This window comes from Schistocerca gregaria, chromosome 6 (genome assembly GCF_023897955.1).
Source record: "Schistocerca gregaria isolate iqSchGreg1 chromosome 6, iqSchGreg1.2, whole genome shotgun sequence".
Lineage (NCBI taxonomy): Eukaryota > Metazoa > Arthropoda > Insecta > Orthoptera > Acrididae > Schistocerca > Schistocerca gregaria.
In genome coordinates this window covers 105,429,246-105,453,421 of record NC_064925.1, presented here as the reverse complement: position 1 = coordinate 105,453,421, position 24,176 = coordinate 105,429,246, and positions in this window count along the sequence as shown.

Genomic DNA, 24,176 nt, shown 5'->3' with positions numbered 1-24,176 from the left:
GAGTTGTCTGCGCGACAGAATGTAAATCCTAAGGGCTCGGGTTCGATTTCCGGCTCGGCAGGAGATTTTTCTCCGCTCACGGACTGGGTGTTGTGTTGCCCTAACCATCATCATTTCATCCCCATCGACGCGCAAGTCGGCGAAGTGGCGTCAAATCGTAAGACTTGCACCAGGCGAACGGTCTACCCGACGGGAGGCCCTCGACATACGACAATTTTTCTTTACAATCGGGGTGTGTCTCATGAGCAAACTAGCGTTTCTTGCTTCCAAAAAATTTCAGCTGGCATAATAAATAATCGTAGCTTAGCCAGGCGTCTACAAGTAGCATTCCTTAGATAATAGGGAAAGTCTGCCCACTGTTCCGATCGTTTCTTCTGGAAAGAGGCGTACAAACAGACATTGCTTTCTTCCTGTATCTGCAGCAGATTGCAGAGGCCGCCCCATATCATCTTCGGATTCACCCCCATTGATGCTTAGCTCTTGTCCAGGCTGCTGGACCCGCCTCGAATGGACCCAGTGTTCACACTTTTTCGGCACGAGCTACATGTGTCTCAATTGAAGGCATTGGGCAGCAGGGTGGCAAGGCAGGAGAACAGCATGGCAGTGGGATGCGCCAGTTTTCGCCAATACACTGTGGGCGGCAGAATCTGACCATGGGTCGTTGTTCGCTTTAGCTCATGTGTCGGCAGAACCTAGCTAAGCATCTAATAAATTTCTGACTAAATATCAGTCGCAATGTGTGCTACAGCATGAGCTACCTAATACACTACTGGCCATTAAAAGAAGAAATGCTGATGATAAACGGGTATTCATTGGACAAATATATTATACTAGAACTGACATGTGATTACACTTTCACGTAATTTGGGATCATATATCCTGAGAAATCAGTACCCAGAAGAACCACCTCTGGCCGTAATAACGGCCTTGATACGCCTGGGCATTGACTCAAACAGTGCTTGGATGGCGTGTACAGGTACAGCTGCCCATGCACCTTCAACACGATACCACAGTTCATCAAGAGTAGTGACTGGCGTATTGTGACTAGCCAGTTGTTCGGCCACCATTGAACAGACGTCTTCAGTTGGTGAGAGATCTGGAGAACGTGCTGGCCAGGGCAGCAGTCGAACATTTTCTGTATCCAGAGAGGCCCGTACAGGACCTGCAACATGCGGCCGTGCATTATCCTGCTGAAATGTAGGGTTTCGCAGGGATCGAATGAAGGGTAGAGCCACGGGCCGTAACACATCTGAAATGTAACGCCCGCTGTTCAAAGTGCCGTCAATGCGAACAACAGGTGACCGAGACGTGTAACCAATGGCACTCCATACCACAACGCCGGGTGCTAGGCCAGTATGGCGATGACGAATATGGCGATGACGAATACACGCTTCCAATGTGCGTTCACCGCGATGTCGCCAAACACGCAAGCGACCATCATGATGCTGTAAACAGAACTTCGATTCATCCGAAAAAATGACGTTTTGCCATTCGTGCACCCAGGTTCGTCGTTGAGTACATCATCGCAGGCTGTCCTGTCTGTGATGCAGCGTCAAGGGTAACCGCAGCCATGGTCTCCGAGCTGACAGGCCATGCTGCTGAAAACGTCGTCGAGCTGTTCGTGCAGATGGTTGTTGTCTTGCAAACGTCCCCATCAGTTGACTCAGGGATCTAGGCGTCGCTGCACCATCCGTTACAGTCATGTGGATAAGATGCCTGTCATCTCGCCTACTTGTGTTACGAGGCCGTTGGGATCCAGCACGCCGTTCCGTGTTACCGTCCTGAACCTACCGATTCCATATCCTGTTAACTATCATTGGATCTCGACCAACGCGAGCAGCAATGTCGCGTTACGATAAACCGCAATCGCGACAGGCTACAATCCGACCTTTATCAAAGTCAGAAACGTGATGGTACGCATTTCTCTTCCCTACACGAGGCATCACAACAACGTTTCACCAGGCAACGCCGGTCAACTGCTGTTTGTGTATGAGGAATTGGTTGGAAACTTTCCTCATGTCAGCACGTTGTAGGTGTCGCCACCGGCGCCAACTTTGTGTGAATGGTCTGAAAATCAAATCATTTGTATATCAAAGCATCTTCTTGCTGTCGTTTAAATTTCGCGCCTGTAGCACGTCATCTTCATGGTTTAGCAATTTTAATGGTCAGTAGTGTATATTCCGAAACGCCATACATAAAAACGGGATATTTTCCGGGCTCATACCTCGGGTTCCATTGGTGATAGAAAGGTATGGTAAAGTGTTTTGGATAACACATGGGCTAGGAACTATTTGTAGACCCAATAGAAGGATCGTCTTGCTGTAACTAACCTACAATACAGGGTCTAAGATTCTATGTTACACACTTCCTCTACCTTACGGAAATGGAACAAATCGGGTAGTTCTTGTGCTTTATATGTGGTCTATGGCGAGCCGTAAGAGGATTATGGAGGCACCATTTAATTCATAGGCCGTTCCTGAGAAAACCTGTGAAGCATGATTTTTTCTCAAAACCGAGCCGCTGATTGGAAGACGATATATTTCCAATTTCCCGATCTTCAAAAATTTTATTGAAAATTTGAAAATTTTATTGATATATTTATCCATTTCGAAGATACAGAGGTTTGAAGTTATGCTACTTGTACACGTAAAATACCCACGGAATATCTGGTGTGAGGCGAAAACTTAGTATATAAAAAGACGCAGCTCCGAGAAATGTGCTGTAAAGTGTCTCCGTTATCATCAGAATGGTTCTGGGAACTGCATGTTGTAATACTGAAGCAAATGCAAAAATTTTTTTTGCTCGTAAAATCCAATCTGATCTGTGAAATTAATTTTTCGTTGTTTCAATTTCACAAAAGTAAACTATCAAAACTGACCCATAAAGTTCTTTTGATAGGAGTGATACGCCCTGATATATAGGGAAAAGAAGGGAACCAGAGGAAAAAGGTTCATATAGTATCAGAAAAATGGCAAATATACTCCTGTGACTCTGATTGAAAGGTGGGGTACCAGCTGCCTCACTCCACCTTCCTCCGCGACTTCAAAAATTTTTCCGATTATTTTGACATGCGAACATATTCGTGTTCATTTTAATAGGAAACTCACATCTCACTCCCACAAGCTCCACAAACTGGAACTCGCTCACACCTGTTAGTCCATCGCTGTAAGTCGGACACACCCATCTATTCCCACTTGCCCATTCTCATTCACTAATTCAGCCTACTCACTGTTATAAGCTCTCTGTGGCTGTCTCCTGTCTTATAGTCGCAGTCTTCTTCGTTCTGTCTCATTACTGCTGTCTGCCTCTTGTTCTCCTTTATTTCGAAATTCTCCATTCCTTTCCACTGATGCTGTCCATCTTCACTATCAACATCGCTCTCTCCCTGGTTATCATTGTCATAAACTCTGTCTCTCATTATCCCTTGGCTCTCACTCACTTCCACATTCTCCCTCTCTTTATTTTTCTCCCGCTGGCACTGTCTCCTTCACTCTTTTCCTCGCACTGTTCTGTCACAGCCAACTGTTTTCCACTGACGCTGTGACCCCATGTTTCTCTCACGCTGCACTGTCTCTTGCGATCTTTCTATACCACAACGACTGTCTGCTGTCTTCCAGTATATATTACTTTTCGGCTCTTTCCCACTGCCACTGTCTCCCCTTTCCTTAGCATAAAGGAGAGCGTATATGTTGGCCTGATAAAATTTTTGGGAAAATTTTTAAAAGTGCTGAGTAAGGTAGAATGAGGCAGTTGTGCGCCACTTTCCAGTCGGAGTCTTTTAAAACAGGAGCATATTAGCTTTTTCTTGCTCTGATAGTACTACGACCCAGTTCCAGGTTTACAGGGAGCCAGTAGTTTCTTTTATTAACCAGGAAACCAATTAGTGTTTGTGCTCCCCCAGTCGGCAGTCGGCGTAGCGGCAAGTTATTTCATACAAATGGCAAAAGATTCCTTGTAGTGCGTAACTTAGTGCATGGGCAAAATGCAAGAACGTGCAAAGGCAAATTCCCTTGCCGGTGTAAACATTTTTGATTTAGATGTCGTCTCCTATTTCGTTTTCAAATACTAGGTGAAATAAAACTGGTGCCATGCTCGGTACCATTAGAGGATTTAGAATCATTAATACAGAATTACCAGCAGTTATTCCGTTCACTGTTGGGAAGGGACTAAAAGTTTAAGTAGCCCGCTGTGCCTAAATTTTGTTATGCACGTCCAGTCCTGTTCGCAATGTGGGACGCAGTAAAGGCCGAATTAGGCAGGTTACACGTAGTGGGATAACTGCCTCAACTTAGCTAGCGACACCCATGAGGTATTGAGGTACTGCAGCAGTACACCGATGAGGGAATAATAACTAGGGTGGAAACTTGTACGTGTCCGTATTGCTGAGAATTTAAACTGAAAAATGGAACATTTAAATTCCTTAAACAACTCAGCTCAGACACATTTACACTTCAGATCTTCGAAAATCTGGGGAGAAACAGACTAGTAAGATTTTGCATTTTGCAAAACTTCATTCGGTAATATATGGAATAATGTTTTGAGATAGCTCATTTTTAAGACAGGAAATTTTCATTGTTTCAAAATGTACTGTAAGAATAATATATGATGCTTACTGACGATCATCTTGTATACATCTGTTCAAAGAGTTGAGCATTCTGACTACATCTTCACAGTGCAAACTATCCGTGATAGAGGTATACAAAAACAGTCATGAAAAGTTCAGTTCCTATTAAGGTTTATAATTGTATTCGCCCAACGTTGTACACAGAGGCTCAAACATTTTTATTCATGTCGGTGCAGTTCAATGTGGGCACCGTTTGTAGCTCGACAGATATAGAAGTGGTACTCCAGTTCTCGTCACGTGTTCATAAACATGACGAGTGTTATGGCCTCTGCTGCGGCATATATCCGTTGTCTCAGATCTATCATATCTCGAACCTTTATTCTCTACACAGTGTCCTTGATAAACTCCCAAGCACTGAAATGCAGAGGAGTCAGATCGGTAGTGCAAAGGGACCAGGCAATGAGGCCCACCCTTCCGATCCAACGCTCAGGAAACTTATCATGGAGAAATGTAATAACATCCAATGATAGTGAAATGAGGCACCATAGTGCTGGAAAATGACGTTAGGAGGCATCTGTGGCACAGCATAGCTCGTCAACATGTCGAGATGGGTGTGTGCTGTCGCTGCAGACTTCATAACAAATGGACCAATCCCACTACGTTTACTTAGTTCTCAACCACACGTTTACTTTGGGTGTACCCCTTTCGTACTCAATCACTTCTCCTCGATTCTCAGTTTCATAGTTATATCGGTTAATTTTTGCCACAGAGTGGAAAGAGGAGGGGGTAGATTTATCACTGAACAGCATTCAAATGAGATAGTTATTGTTTTCGTCTATACAGTGCAACATTTCAACAACAAAATCACATTGTCTGCGGTGATCTCCAGGCTTAATGTGATGTAATAGTGCACAGTACCGTGCAACGGGGAACGGGGAACTACTAAGTCCCTACGAGCTTTTCTGGTGGATGATACGAGCGCATGTTCAACGGTGTCTTCATTCGCATGCGTTTTAGGGTGTTTTCCCGCATTTGAAATCAAATTTCCTGTTTCTCGAAGAGTTCTGTCCCACTGATAAACTGATTTATTTTTGGGAGGAACCACGTTCCATTCCCTTCTTGCTTACCGCTGAACACGTGTTAAAGATTTCAAATCTGCTGCTAAAGCACACACTGCGCCTTCCGTTGTAGCGTCCACATATTGCCTGTCAGGAGCATGTCTGTCTGCTACACAGTAAACATCTGTGAGCATGCGTCATATGACTCAGCGCTGTTTGTAATGGTGAGGATCACATCTCGGAGAGTGTCTTTACAGGTTGCGTATTTACCCAACAACATGAAAGGTCTACTTCTTTCATTGTAGGCTGTCTTGTGTATACCTGTAGCCCGGACACGTTGTGCATGTATTCTCATAAATTTTGTTCTAAATAATTCAGCACAGTTCAAGACGAACAATTACCTACATAACTGCATTACCTGATGAAAAAAATAGTATTCAGTATTTCGCATTAAGACTGTATTCAGCACATAAAGGGATGTACAATGCTGCCACCAAAATTTTTTATCACTTACCCAATGATATAAAATGTCTGACAGTGAACGAAATTAAATTTGAAAACAAACTGAAGAAGTTCTTCCTTGACAACTCCTCCTCTTGAGTAGAAGAGGTTTTACTTATTTAATACTACAAGGCTGACGGATAGGAACTGCTAATTCTACATCTACATCTACATTTATACTCCGCAAGCCACCCAACGGTGTGTGGCGGAGGCACTTTACGTGCCACTGTCATTACCTCCGTTTCCTGTTCCAGTCGCGTATGGTTCGCGGTAAGAACGACTGCCGGAAAGCCTCCGTACGCGCTCGAATCTCTCTAATTTTACATTCGTGATCTCCTCGGGAGGTATAAGTAGGGGGAAGCAATATACAATCTTTATTTGTTAAGAGAAAGCCTGTATAATAACTAGTACCACATCAATACGATTAAGTGTACAAAAGATCAATGGAACATAAAATTAACTGACTAGCTTCCAGCACATTTTCAGAAGGTATTGCCCCACACCTCGTAAACGCCATGATTTACCGCTAAAAGCTGCTGATAAATTTGCTTTATTCAACAAACAGTTTCTGTCCACGAACTATCAACAGGTTTATAAAAGCAATATAAGATCAATGGCATCAGAAAACGAAATCCATGAATTTGTCACTGTTGTCACATACTAACAAAAATTACATTGTCAATCACAAAATGTGCCAGCTAAATGTGCTAGCATAGGTGTCACTTTTTGTGACTGCTGGTGTAGTTTATATTACTATGTGACAACAGTAAAGAATTCATGGGTTTCATTATCTTACGCCACTGATTCTATATCGCCTAGTACGATGTTTTAAATGTATTTGTGAATCTGATGATGACCCGTCTACCGAAACTGGTTGTTCAATACAGAAATTTTATCAAGAGATCTTAACTGTAAATCATGATATTCTTCTAACAAGCTATTGTACCATTAACAGTTTTTGTGAACTGGGAACTGGGATATGTGTTTACTAGGCACATGAAGGAACAGTTCTGATTATGTGCATCTTACGGGCCGCCACCTTAACCATAACCAGAAGGCTAACTCACCTTGCATTGTAACTGATGTTTCATCCAGGTACTTTCGCAAAGCAGGTGTTCTGCCACGGTAGAGGAGGGAACAGAGTAGCAAGACTAGGGGAACGGAACCAATGAAGGACCATGGCTTACAATGCCACAGGACACATATATCAGTTGAATTAGATTCACTGAAATGAAATTCATTACGATACGGGTTTGCACTGCGACCGGTTTCTGATGATATTGAAAGTAGTCTTCCCTTCGAAAATTTCAAGCCTTCTATTCGTGTAAGTGTCGATAATCAGTTGTCTGTCTCAAAGAACGTACAATCATCTAGCTGTCTTTTGGGGCCGTATATCGCTGGTTGGAAACAGTCGGGTCTCAGCAACTCGTCTGAGCTTTCACGTGAGTCAGCCAATACGAAAGCTTAGCGGCAGAATCAGTTCAGAAGTCCACGTCGTTTGCAGGCAAAGGATTAACTGATTAAGCTTATGCATTACGAATGTTTCAGAACTGTTCATCTATACGGCTATAAAAAGACAAGTCGTTATTTCTACGCTGTTATCAAAAATCTCGAAAAGTTCTTGACCGATTTACTTCACATTTTACACTATGCTTTAATGCACATTCAGACGAACATAAGCTATAGACTGTGAGATATGACCAGAAGGTACCAGGAATTTCTGTTTTCTTACAGAATCTTTATTTATTCATCAACATGAACTTTGTCCCATTCAAAGAAATTCCCCTCAAATATATTATTGTGCCAGAGCTTTTTCCAGTCTTGGAAGCACTTCTGGATCTCACTTTTCGTAACGTTGTTCAACTCCTTCAGCGATCCTGTTTTTATCTCATCAGTGGTGGCAAAACGATGTATTTTGATGGTTCTCTTCCATCTCGTAAATAGAAAAAGTCACAGAGGGCTATATCCGGCGAATGCTGTGACTTGATTTTTTTGCCAAAAAATCACAGCCAAGCATTGAGTGTGTGTGGGAACATTATCGTGACGCTATTTCCACCAGTGATTCTGCTACAATCCTGATCGTTTTCTTCGGAGTGATTCACATAAACAGCGCATAACTTAAAGGTAGTATTTCTGTTTGACCGTATGACCATAAGGCAAGAACTCATGATGAACTGTTCCATTGTAATCGAAGAAAACAGTGAGAAGATTTTATTGTTCGGTGTTTGGCTCTTCAGCCAATTTCTATTGGGTCGATTGGGCCTTGGTTTCGACGTCATACTCGTATACCCATGTTTTTTCTTCTTCAGAAGTTCCGCATCGCTGTCGACTTCATTCAGCGATACTTAAGCGATATCTATGCGACATCGTTTGCGGTCGAAATTCAACAGTTTCAGCACAAGTTTTGCTACTACACACTTCATGCCCAAAACATTCGAAAAGCTGCTTGGCATGAGTCGTAGGATATGCCGATATTGTTAGAAACCTCGCTGATGGGGAATCGGCGATTTTCCAGTCGCTTTCTTTATTAATTTAATGCAAATTATTTTATCTATTTTTTCCGAAAGTAAAAATTCACCGAGCACTCGAAAACACTTATATCCTTAGCGACTGTCAACAATAACACATTTGATCACACCTCATATTTTTTAAGACAACAGTGTAATGATTTTCTGTTAAAAGCGACCACAAAAAAGAAAACGCTGTTCCGAGAAAATGTGCAGTTCCATTTTTTTCTCGAAATCGGTTTTAACTGCGATAACGGGGCTTTTCAGCCGTTAGACAAATTTTTCTCCCGTACATATTCTTCCTCGCATTCGGTTTCAACAGGCCACAGGAAAGTTGTGTTTTTGGGATATCGGCTTATGATTAGAAAACCACTACGGAAAGTGAATCGTTTGAAACTTCGTAATGCCACCCGTTTGCATTTTAAAACTGTGGGAAATTCGTTTGCCAGATGAACAGGGTAACACCAGCACGACGTGTGCAAACCAGGAGTTTAAAACGTCACATTGCATCTGATGGGGAATGTACGATAACGCACGAGACAGACAAAGTCATGGTAAAAGGACAGCAAGTACAAGAGAACACTACGCGTGGGAATTTTGTTCAGTCAGAGCCCTGAAGGGATCGCTTCCCGCACTGTTAGTGTTGGCACACAAAATACAGTTATGCTGGAACTTGAAGAATTCAAAATGACTCACTAGGCGCTGCTGCAATACCAATGTCTGCCGCTCATCTTCGCTTTCGTTTAACTGTTATTACATATGGAGTCACGTATCTGTCACTACGATTGAATTAAACTTATTTGATGTTATAGGCAAATGATCTAAACAGATTCGTTTCTATCTAGAGACTTTCCAGAATCAAGGCACACACTTCGGATGCAAATTAGAAGAATGGAAGTGCCTCCGTCTGTGCCGCATCGGACAAGTGAATATAGTCTCAGATATACTGTCTTTATGAAGACGATCTTGTCTTGTGCATTGGAACTGACTTTATTATAGAAGCATTAGCTTATGAACAACAGCAAAACGATGGTAGTTTGTTTACTGTCGCCACCATAGTGATCCTGAAACTTGCACAGCTTCACAATGTGATTAAGTTGCTACCTATGCCTGTGGCACAACTCGGAGAATATGAAATAAAACTGCTATAAATGAAATACCTGCTAAACAAAACAAATACTTCCAGTATAGTTGAAATATTTATGATGAGTAGTTTTTAATTTTGTTTTATGGAGTGGGTTGTTTTCAGGCTCCGAGATGGTTTAAAAAATATTCTTTGTTTGTAAATAACACAAAAGAATATCGATAAAGCATTGTTTCATAAAGAAGGCTCGAAGAGAACAACATTAAGTCCATAATAGGAAAACGTACTGGACACACCATTTATGAATGCAAAATATATTTATTTACCACCACAACATACCAAGGTCGATCTGACAAAAAAAATAATAATAATTAAGGCATAGATGAAAAGGGACGCAGTCTTACAGACAACAACAATAAACGACAAACTGTACCTGAAGTGAAAGTCATAGAATGTGCCTTTGTAGACCATCAGATAAAGAAATAATACACGACAAGAGCTTCGACCCAACAGAGAACTAGTCTGAAAGAGTTGTATAGAAAACCTACAAGACATTTGCTTTAATTTCTTTTGTTCCTAAAATGTGGTAACTGACAGAACCTTGAGAGTGAGCTTTTAAACCCTTATTGGTTGAAAGGCTACCGCCTGACTTATCTACAGTGATTTCGACAATAATTAGGTTCAGTAACATTTTTTTTAAAAAAATCTGAACGTATTTACATCCTTTAATGTAAGCTGCTATCTAAGCAATAAAGGAAACCAGACAAAAATTTGGAGATGGAATTAAAGGGCAGGAAGAAGAAATAAAAACTTTGAGATTTGCCTATGACATCGTAATTCCTTCAGAGACGGCAAAGATCTTGCAAAAGCAGTTGAACGGAATGAACAATGTCTTGAAACGAGGACATAAGATGAACATCAACAGAAGCAAGATAAGGAATGGAATGTCGTCTAATTAAATCAGGTGATGCCGAGGGAATTAGATTACGAAACGAGACACTTACGGTAGTCGATGAGTTTTGCTATTTGGGCAGTAAAATAACTGATGAAGGCCGATATAGAGAGTACATAAAATATAGACTGGCAATGGCAAGAAGGTCACTTCTGAAGAAGAGAAATTTGTTAACATGGAACATGTTAGGAAGTCTTCTCTGAAGGTATTGGTATGGGGTTTAGCAATGTATGGAGGTGAAACATGGACGATAAACGGTTTATACAAGAAGAGAATAGGAGCTTTTGAAATGTGGAGCTCTAGAAGAATGCTGAGGAGCAGATCATATAAGTAACGAGGAAATACTGAAAAGAATTTGGGAGGAAAGAATTTAGTATTGGATGGAAGTGTGGGGGATAAAAATCGTAAAAGGAGTTCAAGAGGCGAATACAGTAAGCAGGTTCAGAAGGACGTAAATTACAGTGGTATTCGGAGATGAAGAGGCTTGTACAGGTCTTCGCGCTGAAGACCGCAACAACAACAACAAAAAAATATTCTTTGGCAGAAGATATAGTAGGCCTCGCGCCACGAGGTTTTCAGTGTTCTTTAATTGCAGGTTCACTATGCGTGTTATAATGGTACGGAGGAAACAAATAAGCTGATAGCTAGCTTAACGTCAGGTGCTGTGGGAACGTGGAATTCGGCGTGAGGGCGGGAACCGGTAGAAAACGCCTCGCGAGACTTGGCGAGGGTCTGGAGAGACACAATAGCCTTTTGTAAAAAGATGGAAGGTATCCGGCACGGAGAAATTCGTGCGCGGGACGGAGCTAGCACTCCCGTGGAGCCACGAGTCTTTGTCTCTATTAATTCCCTCCCTGGTCAACCTCCAGTGGTGTGACCACTTAAACAGGACGTGCTAGTACACCATAAGCATTTACGTCTTTGCCGAGTGCGTGTAAACTCTGAATGTGGCGACTGCAATCGATAAATGTAGAATTAAGTGATTCTGGATTTGGAACGCGTATCGGCTTAATAGATTTCAAGTAACCCAGTTGATTTAGTGTAATTCTATTTTTATCGCCACAGCGTACTGTGAAAGTTCTCTTGCTTTCTTCATATGTATTAGGGATCACAGCAATGCCATGAGTCCTTTCGCTCCTATCTAAGCAACTACGCATAAAATGTGCTTATGAATGTATGGAGGAATCCTTATCAGTCGATGCTGAAACTGTTATAAAAGAAAAAAAAAATCCCAGATCTCAACATCTCCAGAAAACGTCTCATGTTTTATAGTGGACAGTCAACTATTGTTCCTCATATATGTAAACGATCTTCCGTCTAATACACAACAAGCACGTGACACAAACGTTTTAGTCACTCCAAGCATAAGCACAGAAACGGAAGAAATAGCCAACAAAACTTCTTAAAAGCATCATTGACTGGTTTTTCTGAGAATGGTCTAACTTTCGATGTTAAAAAGACACGGCATCTTCAATTCTACACATCTGGGGTACTATACCAACAATAAATGTAACACATGGTGAAGAAATAATAAATAGGGTGGAAACTTCAAAATTCTTAAGTGTCCATACTGCCGAGAATTTAAACTGGAAAAGGCACAGTCTGGAAGTCCAAATACTATTTAGTTCTGCCATATTTGTTTTTAGAATCATTGCAGATCTTGAGGAGAGACAAATCAGTAAGTTGGCATATTCTGCCCGCTTTCTTTCAGTAATCTCATATGGAATAATGTTCTGGGGTAATTCATCTTTAAGAAAGAAAGTTTTCATTTGACAAAATCGTGCTCTAAGAACAATATGCGGGGCTCATTCACGGTCATCTTATAGACATCTATTTAAGGAGTTGGTCGTTCTGGCTGTTACATCACAGTATATTTATTCGCTTTGAGAATGTTTCCCCCTTAACGATTCTTTCTATTCCACAGAAGAATTTATATTACTGTAATGTGTAAAAGGTGGTGAGTAGGAATTACTACCTCTCATCTGTTTATCTTTTTTCAGAATGTAACCGTATGTAAAAATTAATTTACAATTAGAATGTAAATGACTCGTTCCTGATCATTACGATGTTTCGTGCAAAATGATCCATGTAACATGAAACTAACTAACTAAATCTGTTGGAACAACTGAAGTGCCGGTTGTGGTAGCCTGGTTATCATTCTTTGGCATATTGCAAGGATAATCAATGTCAGTTTTTCATGCATTTGAGATCATTGTGTAATTGGCTGGCTTTAATGGGAACGGCAGAACAAGGCTTCCGGAAAACCAACGTCATATCATAAAAAAATGAAGTACTTTATGGAACAATGACGAATTCCTACGTTGTGGAGAGTAGTTTCATTATTTTCACCGCACAGCCAGTGTCAATAATGAGGAAGAAAAAAAAAAATAAAATGGAAGAAAAGAAGAAAGTTTATTTTAATTCAGCAGATGAAACTACGTGCAGAAGAAGGCTGACAAAAAGGAAAGCAGCAAAGGAAACACTTATTTCCTGTGCTGTCATCTGCAAAACGCCTTTCGTACAGTGCATTACATGTGGAATGAAAGTATTTATGGTCGCATAGATAATTAAATAGCTTCTTGTATCCGCAAGCATATGCTGTCATTATCTTAAGAAGTCATTGGTATCAATAGGTTTAGTGACTCCTGCAGTTGCCTGAACAGAAATACTGATTTCTTAGTCAAGCTCAAGAGTAATTTCATGAGGAAAACCAGTGAAGAAGTAAGCTGGAGGTTACTGACCACAAGTTCCTTGAACATGATCACACCGACGTGGAGGTCGTCGCCATTCCTACCGCTGTCGAAGAAACAAAAAAGAAATGAAAAAATTATTCACCTAGGGATCGGTTTAATTTGATCGGGGTAGTTCTTAGGAAAGTACCGATAAATATATTCCAACTCGATGCAGAACGATTTTCTCAATTTCAGTGAACTTCTTTGTCGATGTTATGCTAATACAAAACATAAGATTTTGGTAGAGTCACCCCTTTAACTACAGATAAAATGCTTGCAGTACAGACGTAATTCACCTGGGAACATATACTATGAATTCTTCTTTAGTGCACAAAAGATGTTCAAGATATTAAATCAAGCAATTAAACGCGAAAACATCCGGTGAATCATGAATTGCAACCCATTCACATGACACTTACACGATTATATACATAAAACATCAAAAACAGTCGTTAATACCCTTTATACAGCCACAGAGTAGGGTAATTTATCAGAACCTGTTACCAAAGCGTCCAGGAGGCTCTAGAACACTTCCACATGAAGGTAATGATGAATAACGTAACAGCGTGAGTTATTTCGTCTGTCTTTGGTATAGACTGAAATACAAACAGTGACGATTCCATATGGAGTATGTCACCGAATATTATAACATACACTTTATATCCTCATATAGGAATAACATCATACAAATACAATCAGACTCGAAGCCACCAACAATAGAGGAAATCATAGAAGAACTTAAACATAACAAAGCATCAGTAGACATAGCTGCTGAATCGTGGAAACACTCTAGTGCCAATATTATTTTAAGTCTAGCAGAAATCATTAACGAAATTTGTCGAACAAACAGCTTGCCGTTAGCAAGGGCATCGCCATTAGTATATCCACAACATAAAAAAGGAAAGAAAACGGTCCTAACAATTATTAAAGAATCTCCTTCTCGCCAGTGACGTATAATATTTCTTTCATGGCACTTCTAAAGAGAACTGAAGGAATACTCGATCCACAACTAGAAGAATGTCAAGCAGGATTTAGGAACGGAAGGTCTAATGCAGAGCAAATACTACATCCAAAGAACATAAAAGAAATGAAGAAAATCAGAAACTTGAAATATGTGATAGCTTTTGTCGATATTAAAGTCATGAGACTCAATAGAAATGCACTAATGAACTTTATAAAAGAATTCGGACTCAACAACAACAACACAAATAATTAAAGGAAATTTAACAAACAGCACATGGAAAGCAAAATTTATGGGGGAACCGTCTAAACTTTTTAAAATAAAATCAGGAGATGGTTTATTACCTCTGCTTTTCAACTTCGCTTTGAAGAAGGTAGTGAGAAAACGGAAGAACTCCACCAATACTAACGGTTATTGAGTTAGGAAGGCACTTACATAAAACCATCATAAATTGTCTTGTCTAGCTGTTGTAGATGAGATGGCATTAATTACTCACTTACTGGATAGTGCCAAAAAACAAATCACGGTACTACAGAAACAAGCACGCAAAATAGGAAGCAAATATTAAAAAAAAATTCATAACAAATATCAATTATAACTCCCAACTCTTACAGTTCATAACAACACAATGACGAAAACAAAGTGTTAAATACCCAGGGGAATCGGTAACAAGCAATACAAAAGAAAAGATAGCCAGCAAAATAGGATAAATAAAACGGAAAAGGCATTCCATACAACAAGAAACATATATAACAAAAACTTTGCCCTGGAACACAAAATTAAGACACTGTCAAACAGTGATAAGTCCTGAAACACGTTCTCAGCAGAAACCCTCAAACTGACAAAACTTGGGTATCTTGAAAAACTGGTAAAAGTTGAAAGAAGAATTATAAGAAAAGTGTTTTGACTCAGAAATAATAGTACTTTCAATATTGAATACAAATTAATGTCGAACAGAAAACTCTATTTGCAGATACAAAAGCTAACTCATGTAGTGAGGAAAAAAAGACTACAGTTTCATGGACACATATTTCGAATAGATAACAGCAGTCTACCCAAGCATGTCTTCAAGTTACTAAACAACTACCAACCCAAACCCACATGATTCACAGAAATTCAAAATTTGGAAACACTAGAATTATATTGGTTTATAATAGACAACAGAATACTTTTTAGAGAAGCAATACAAAACGCAGGATTTCGGGAAAGAAAGAAGTCTGCAAAAGGAGGAAAGCGGACCCAGGAAGAAAAGGAACGACACTCTCGAAAGACAAGGGAATTCTGGGAGCAACGACAGTTAAACACAAACTAGCAAAACGAAACTTGATTTATCTTACCCCCAAAACGGTTATTCGAATACACAAAATAATGTATGAGGATAAAAGGGAAATGTTGAACAAGCATAAATTTTAATTAAACAAGTAGGTGGTTTACTGCACTACCTAAAACAGCAAAAGTAGGCGTATTTCGTAATTAATAATTGTCAGAAACCAACCAGTTTCTAGGAGCTTCTGAAACTAATTCAGTACAGAGACAACACATGTCAGAAAAACTATAACTAACAAAAGTTCTAGAGAACTTTATAAAGCACAAATATCAGCATTTATAATCTTACACATTACGTAGTGCTAAATGTGAAACTACAAAATAAAATATTGACATAATTAATATCACTATAGCTAAGCTCTTAAATTTCAACGCTCTGTTCCCAGAAACGAGACTTTTTACACATTTGTTGTTCTGGCATTAAATACAGCATTAATGGTACCGTGCGCCATGGTGTTCATCAGTTATACCTCTGTCTCCTGTAACGTGCGCAAAACAGCGTACTTCAATGTGTCTGTACATTCGTAACATTTGGATGCGTCAGCAGCGCAAAGCGTCATTGAGAAGGTTGTAGATCTTGTCACCAATGTTTGTTAGTGCACATAATCATTTATGTAGTCGACCTTTAGAATATTCGTGATTTTCAAAGGTGGTTGCTTCATTAAAGCTGTGTACCTCGTTCAAAGTGCTTGTGATAATAGCTCTCCTTCCCGCCCGTACCATTTTTTGGCTCCGTAATTGATTGTTTCTGCCGACGTTTTCAGTGCCAGACATAGAGAGGAGATCTTCCATCGTCTGTGTGGGCCAAAGCAATAAACAATTTCATTAACAACTAGCAGACGGCAGCACGCCATAAACAAGCGAAAGGCTGGTAATTCGTTAAAGCTTCAACAGAGTAGCTACAACGACAATATAGAGCATAATAATGAATTCAACTGCTTACGAAATATAATTGTTTTTCACAGTATACACTCCTGGAAATTGAAATAAGAACACCGTGAATTCATTGTCCCAGGAAGGGGAAACTTTATTGACACATTCCTGGGGTCAGATACATCACATGATCACACTGACAGAACCACAGGCACATAGACACAGGCAACAGAGCATGCACAATGTACAGTGTATATCCACCTTTCACAGCAATGCAGGCGTCTATTCTCCCATGGAGACGATCGTAGAGATGCTGGATGTAGTCCTGTGGAACGGCTTGCCATGCCATTTCCACCTGGCGCCTCAGTTGGACAAGCGTTCGTGCTGGACGTGCAGACCGCGTGAGACGACGCTTCATCCAGTCCCAAACATGCTCAATGGGGGACAGATCCGGAGATCTTGCTGGCCAGGGTAGTTGACTTACACCTTCTAGAGCACGTTGGGTGGCACGGGGTACATGCGGACGTGCATTGTCCTGTTGGAACAGCAAGTTCCCTTGCCGGTCTAGAAATGGTAGAACGATGGGTTCGATGACGGTTTGGATGTACCGTGCACTATTCAGTGTCCCCTTGACGATCACCAGAGGTGTACGGCCAGTGTAGGAGATCGCTCCCCACACCATGATGCCGGGTGTTGGCCCTGTGTGCCTCGGTCGTATGCAGTCCTGATTGTGGCGATCACCTGCACGGCGCCAAACACGCATACGACCATCATTGGCACCAAGACAGAAGCGATTTTCATCGCTGAAGACGACACGTCTCCATTCGTCCCTCCATTCACGCCTGTCGCAACACCACTGGAGGCGGGCTGCACGATGTTGGGGCGTGAGCGGAAGACGGCCTAACGGTGTGCGGAACCGTAGCCCAGCTTCATGGAGACGGTTGCGAATGGTCCTCGCCGATACCCCAGGAGCAACAGTGTCCCTTATATGCTGGGAAGTGGCGGTACGGTCCCCTACGGCACTGCGTAGGAACCTACGGTCTTGGCGTACATCCGTGCGTCGCTGCGGTCCGGTCCCAGGTCGACGGGCACGTGCACCTTCCGCCGACCACTGGCGACAACATCGATGTACTGTGGAGACCTCACGCCCCACGTGTTGAGCAATTCGGCGGTACGTCCATCCGGCCTCCCGCATGCCCACTATACGCCCTCGCTCAAAGTCCGTCAGCTGCACATACGGTTCACGTCCATGCTGTCGCGGCATGCTACCAGTGTTAAAGACTGCGATGGAGCTCCGTATGCCACGTCAAACTGGCTGACACTGACGGCGGCGGTGCACAAATGCTGTGCAGCTAGCGCCATTCGACGGCCAACACCGCGGTTCCTGGTGAGTCCGCTGTGCCGTGCGTGTGACCATTGCTTGTACAGCCCTCTCGCAGTGTCCGGAGCAAGTATGGTGGGTCTGACACACCGGTGTCAATGTGTTCTTTTTTCCATTTCCAGGAGTGTACATCGTATAAAGGAAAATAATGACATATGTTATAAACAGGTTACATTTGTAAGGTGTCAGGCAAATCCAACTCCTTCCATGAAAACCTTGACATGATAAGCAAATCCAGTAGTATGTCACATAGCTCCGAATAAATCGTGACATTAAATTAACCAAAGTAATACGAGTAATGAGTGAGCAAATGGAATACGACAGACTAACACAAGAATGCCTAAATGCATTTCATACCTTCCCACCTTGAGACAGTCGCAGTTCCAAGGGGAGAAACGAGAACAGAAGCCGAGAGCAGGACCGTGTTAAGCCAGAAGGCCGTACGATAAGGAACGGACTGGACACCCACGTTTCCAGCCTACCGCTAAGACCACACCACCCGCACGTTTTAGCGTGAGACTTTTTCGCGTCTCTGTTACGTTAGGACCTGCCCATGTTAAAAGATAGAGCCCTCCAGAAGAACAGTACATATCTTACGGTAACGCTAAAAGGACTACACCAGTTGCAGGTTTTAGCGTGAGACTTTTTCGCGTCTCTGTTACGATGCAAACTTTAAAAACATTGCCCCACCACGAAAAGTATAACACTTCTCATTGGATAGACAGAATTTTTGTAGGCGGAGCTTAAGGTTAACATTGAGACCCTGATTGGTCAGATGAAAACACTGCCAGATAGTTTTTTAAAACAACTTCGGTAAATTGTTGTAAGGAGAAGTGAGGAGAAGAGAGTTGCTTCCGAGATGGCGAGGAGAGCGGAGCTGTGCTGCCCGCCGCTGCCCTGACGCTGCCTAAACACCGACTATGTTATGAACGCACGCGATGCCGCATTTTTAAGCGAATAAGGCTTCACTCAGAACTGCAGAAGTCCCATTTGTTACAGCCCCCCTTTTTTTGCGTAATACTAGTGTCGATCGTAAATTAAAGTTCATGGTGTTCACATTTGCCACTTGAAGTAAAAATCTGAATCGAGATGATTTCTCTGTTATATAATTATTGAGAAGCCACATCAGCCACTGTAATTTACGACAAGTTAGATAAGAAATTAAAGATAATTGAGTGTCACTGTAGACCATTTTGATAGTTTTCTCTTTTGTGAAACTTAACTTAAACGTAGATTATAGATGTGATATGGCATAGGTCATCCTTCGATCCATTGTAGAACTTGGAAATCCATTCAGGGAATATTCGTTGACATTTTTGTTGAACGCAGTCGGTTTTTACCATCCTGGATCAAAACACTTCCTTTTATCAATAGTGCAATTTATAAACAATGTTTTGTGAGTAGAATAAAATTTCCAATGGTAAACTGCTTTTTCGACGTTATTTTACCAGCTAACTAAAAATAGGAAAGCCTTGAACCCCTTCCACTAAATTTAGTTAGTACACTCCTGGAAATTGAAATAAGAACACCGTGAATTCATTGTCCCAGGAAGGGGAAACTTTATTGACACATTCCTGGGGTCAGATACATCACATGATCACACTGACAGAACCACAGGCACATAGACACAGGCAACAGAGCATGCACAATGTCGGCACTAGTACAGTGTATATCCACCTTTCGCAGCAATGCAGGCTGCTATTCTCCCATGAAGACGATCGTAGAGATGCTGGATGTAGTCCTGTGGAACGGCTTGCCATGCCATTTCCACCTGCCGCCTCAGTTGGACCAGCGTTCGTGCTGGACGTGCAGACCGCGTGAGACGACGCTTCATCCAGTCCCAAACATGCTCAATGGGGGACAGATCCGGAGATCTTGCTGGCCAGGGTAGTTGACTTACACCTTCTAGAGCACGTTGGGTGGCACAGGATACATGCGGACGCGCATTGTCCTGTTGGAACAGCAAGTTCTCTTGCCGGTCTAGGAATGGTAGAACGATGGGTTCGATGACGGTTTGGATGTACCGTGCACTATTCAGTGTCCCCTCGACGATCACCAGAGGTGTACGGCCAGTGTAGGAGATCGCTCCCCACACCATGATGCCGGGTGTTGGCCCTGTGTGCCTCTGTCGTATGCAGTCCTGACTGTGGCGATCACCTGCACGGCGCCAAACACGCATACGACCATCATTGGCACCAAGGCAGAAGCGACTCTCATCGCTGAAGACGACACGTCTCCATTCGTCTCTCCATTCACGCCTGTCGCAACACCACTGGAGGCGGGCTGCACGATGTTGGGGCGTGAGCGGAAGACGGCCTAACGGTGTGCGGGACCGTAGCCCAGCTTCATGGAGACGGTTGCGAATGGTCCTCGCCGATACCCCAGGAGCAACAGTGTCCCTAATTTGCTGGGAAGTGGCGGTGCGGTCCCCTACGGCACTGCGTAGGAACCTACGGTCTTGGCGTGCATCCGTGCGTCGCTGAGGTCTGGTCCCAGGTCGACGGGAACGTGCACCTTCCGCCGACCACTGGCGACAACATCGATGTACTGTGGAGACCTCACGCCCCTCGTGTTGAGCAATTCTGCGGTACGTCCACCCGGCCTCCCGCATGCCCACTATACGCCCTCGCTCAAAGTCCGTCAACTGCACATACGGTTCACGTCCACGCTGTCGCGGCATGCTACCAGTGTTAAAGACTGCGATGGAGCTCCGTATGCCACGGCAAACTGGCTGACACTGACGGCGGCGGTGCACAAATGCTGCGCAGCTAGCGCCATTCGACGGCCAACACCGCGGTTCCTGGTGTGTCCGCTGTGCCGTGCGTGTGATCATTGCTTGTACAGCCCTCTCGCAGTGTCCGGAGCAAGTATGGTGGGTCTGACACACCGGTGTCAATGTGTTCTTTTTTCCATTTCCAGGAGTGTATTAAGATTCTTTTACAGGGTGTGTAGTGGAGCTGACGCTGAGATCATTTAGTATTTGGTTATATTATCGCTAGTCTCACTGAACTCTTCTGAATTCTACATGTCATGTGTGGTCTGGCGTCCCCTTACCAGCAACAGGTCCCAGTCAATTCCCGAAAAAACACTCTCGGAGCGTCGTTGCGCGAAAGTGGTAGGGGGACACGGCATAGAACAAACAGACACCACAATGAACGTTTAGACATTATACATTATAATCATCAGCAATAATTTATTTCTGAAGAGCAAAATTTTCTGAGTTGATCTGCAACATGAAGGCAAAATTAAAATTTCTGAAATATTCAAAATTATCATTGGAACCAAATTAATTTCTTGGTTTAACGTTTCTGCCCAGAAGAGTTTTGTACAATCCATTGGCCTTTTCAAAATACGAAACATTTTAGTTTCTCTCTATTTCACGTTTATATCCACATGATTTATGCACAATTAATTGGATTTAAAAAAAAATGACTAGACGGTATTTTTGACTTTCGTTATTGTTATGGTTCCTTCGTTCAAATATTCGTTATGTTCATGAAATACACAATAATATCTCACTTTCTTGGTATCAGAGCTTAGTAATTAATTATTTCACATTTCTGTCGACACGATCATGCAAGATTCGTGGGATTTTTAAAAAAATGGCTACAAGCTTTTTTTGACTTACGCCTTATGTACATGAAATTCCCAATAAAATTCCGAATTCTTTGGATTACAGCATCATCATCATCATCATCATCATCATTAAAGACTGATTATGCCTTTCGGTTTTCAGTCTGGTGCATAGCCCCCTTATAAAATTCCTCCATGATCCCCTATTCAGTGCTAACATTGGTGCCTCTTCTGATGTTAAACCTATTACATCAAAATCATTCTTAACCGAATCCAGGTACCTTCTCCTTGGTCTGCCCCGACTCCTCCTACCCTCTACTGCTGAACCCATGAGTCTCTTGGGTAACCTTGCTTCTCCCATGCGTGTAACATGACCCCACCATCTAAGCCTGTTCGCCCTGACTGCTACATCTATAGAGTTCATTCCCAGTTTTTCTTTGATTTCCTCATTATGGACACCCTCCTGCCGTTGTTCCCATCTACTAGTACCTGCAATCACCCTAGCTACTTTCATATCCGTAACCTCAACCTTGTTGATAAGGTAGCCTGAATCCACCCAGCTTTCGCTCCCATACAACAAAGTTGGTCGAAAGATTGAACGGTGCACAGATAGCTTAGTCTTGGTACTGACTTCCTTCTTGCAGAAGAGAGTAGATCGTAGCTGAGCGTTCAGTGCATTAGCTTTGCTACACCTCGTTTTCAGTTCCTTCACTATGTTGCCATCCTGTGAGAATATGCATCATTAAGTACTTGAAACCGCCCACCTGTTCTAACTTTGTTCCTCCTATTTGGCACTCAATCCATTTATATTTCTTTCCCACTGACATTACTTTCGCTTTGGAGATGCTAATCTTCATACCATAGTCCTTAGATTTCTGATCTAGTTCTGAAATATTACTTTGCAAACTTTCAATCGAATCTGCCATCACAACTAAATCATCCGCATATGCAAGACTATTTATTTTGTGTTCACATATCTTAATCTCAGCCAGCCAGTCTATAGTTTTCAACATTTGATCTATAAATAACATGAACAATAGTGGAGACAGGTTGCAGCCTTGTCTTACCCCTGATAGTACTTTGAACCATGAACTCAATTTACCGTAAAATCTAACTGCAGCCTGACTATCCATGTAAAGACCTTTAATTGCTTGCAGAAGTTTGCCTCCTATTCCATAATCTCGTAGAACAGACAATACCTTCCTCCTAGGAATCCGGTCATATGCCTTTTCTAGATCTATAAAGCATACATACAATTCCCTGTTCCACTCATAACACTCTCCATTATTTGCCGCAAGCTAAAGATCTGGTCCTGACAACCTCTAAGAGACCTAAACCAACACTGATTTTCATCCAATTGGTCCTCAACTAATACTCGCAACAATACCTGAGAAGATTTTACCCACAACGCTGATTGAAGAGATACCTCTGTAGTTGTTACAATCTTTTCCGTTTCCATGTTTAAAGATTGGTGTGATTACTGCTGTTGTCCAGTCTGATGGAACCTGTACCGACTCCCAGGCCATTTCAATTATCCTGTGTAGCCATTTAAGACATGACATTCCACTGTATTTGATGAGTTCCGACTTAATTTCATCCACCCCGCCTGCTTTATTGCACTGCAATCTATTGACCATTTCCATCATCATTCCTATCCCATTCTACTTCGAAATCTGAAACATTACTGATCGTATTTTCACCTACATTGAGCAACTCTTCCAAATACTCCCTCCATCTGCCCAAGGCATCTACAGGATTCACCAGTAGTTTTCCTGACCTGCCCAAAATACTTGTCATTTCCTTCTTACCTCCCTTTCGAAGACTGCTAATTACACTCCAGAATGGTTTTCCAGCAGCTTGACCCATTGTCTCCAACCTGTTTCCAAAGTCTTCCCAAGATTTCTTCTTGGATGCTGCAATTATCTGTTTGGCTTTGTTTCTTTCTACCTGAGTTCTAGTATGTAGTCATTTTTGATACGCCTTCTTTTTCCTCTTACAGGGTGCCTTGACTGTGTCATTCCACCAAGCTGTTTGCTTCATCCTACTTTTACACACTACTGTTCCAAGACATTCTTTAGCCACTTCTAGTACTGTGTCCCTGTACCTTGTCCATTCCTTTTCCAATGACTACATTCAACTAACTGGCACCTTTCTGAGATCGCTGTTATGTTCTTGTGCCTGATTTCCTTATCTGAAGTTTCTCCACTCTTATCCTCCTACATATGGACCTGACCTCCTGCGCTTTCGGACTCACAATCCCAATTTCACTGCAGATTAAATAATGATCAGTGTCATCAAAGAATCCCCTGAATACACGTGTGTCCCTCACAGCCTTGCTGAATTCCTGATCTGTTATTATATAGTCAATGATAGATCTGGTTCCCCTGGCTTCCCAAGTATACCGGTGAATGTTCTTATGTTTAAAAAAGGAGTTTGTGATTACTAAGCCTATACAGGCACAGAAATCCAAGAGTTGTTTCCCGTTCCTGTTGACCTTCATATCATCTACAAATTTACACACACTTCTGTTTGATTTCCAATCCTGGCATTAAAATCACCCATGAGTAGAACATTGTGTTCTTTACTCTAACAACTACATCACTGAGTGCCTCATAAAAACTATCCATCTTATCTTGATCTGTCCCTTCACAATGCGAATATACT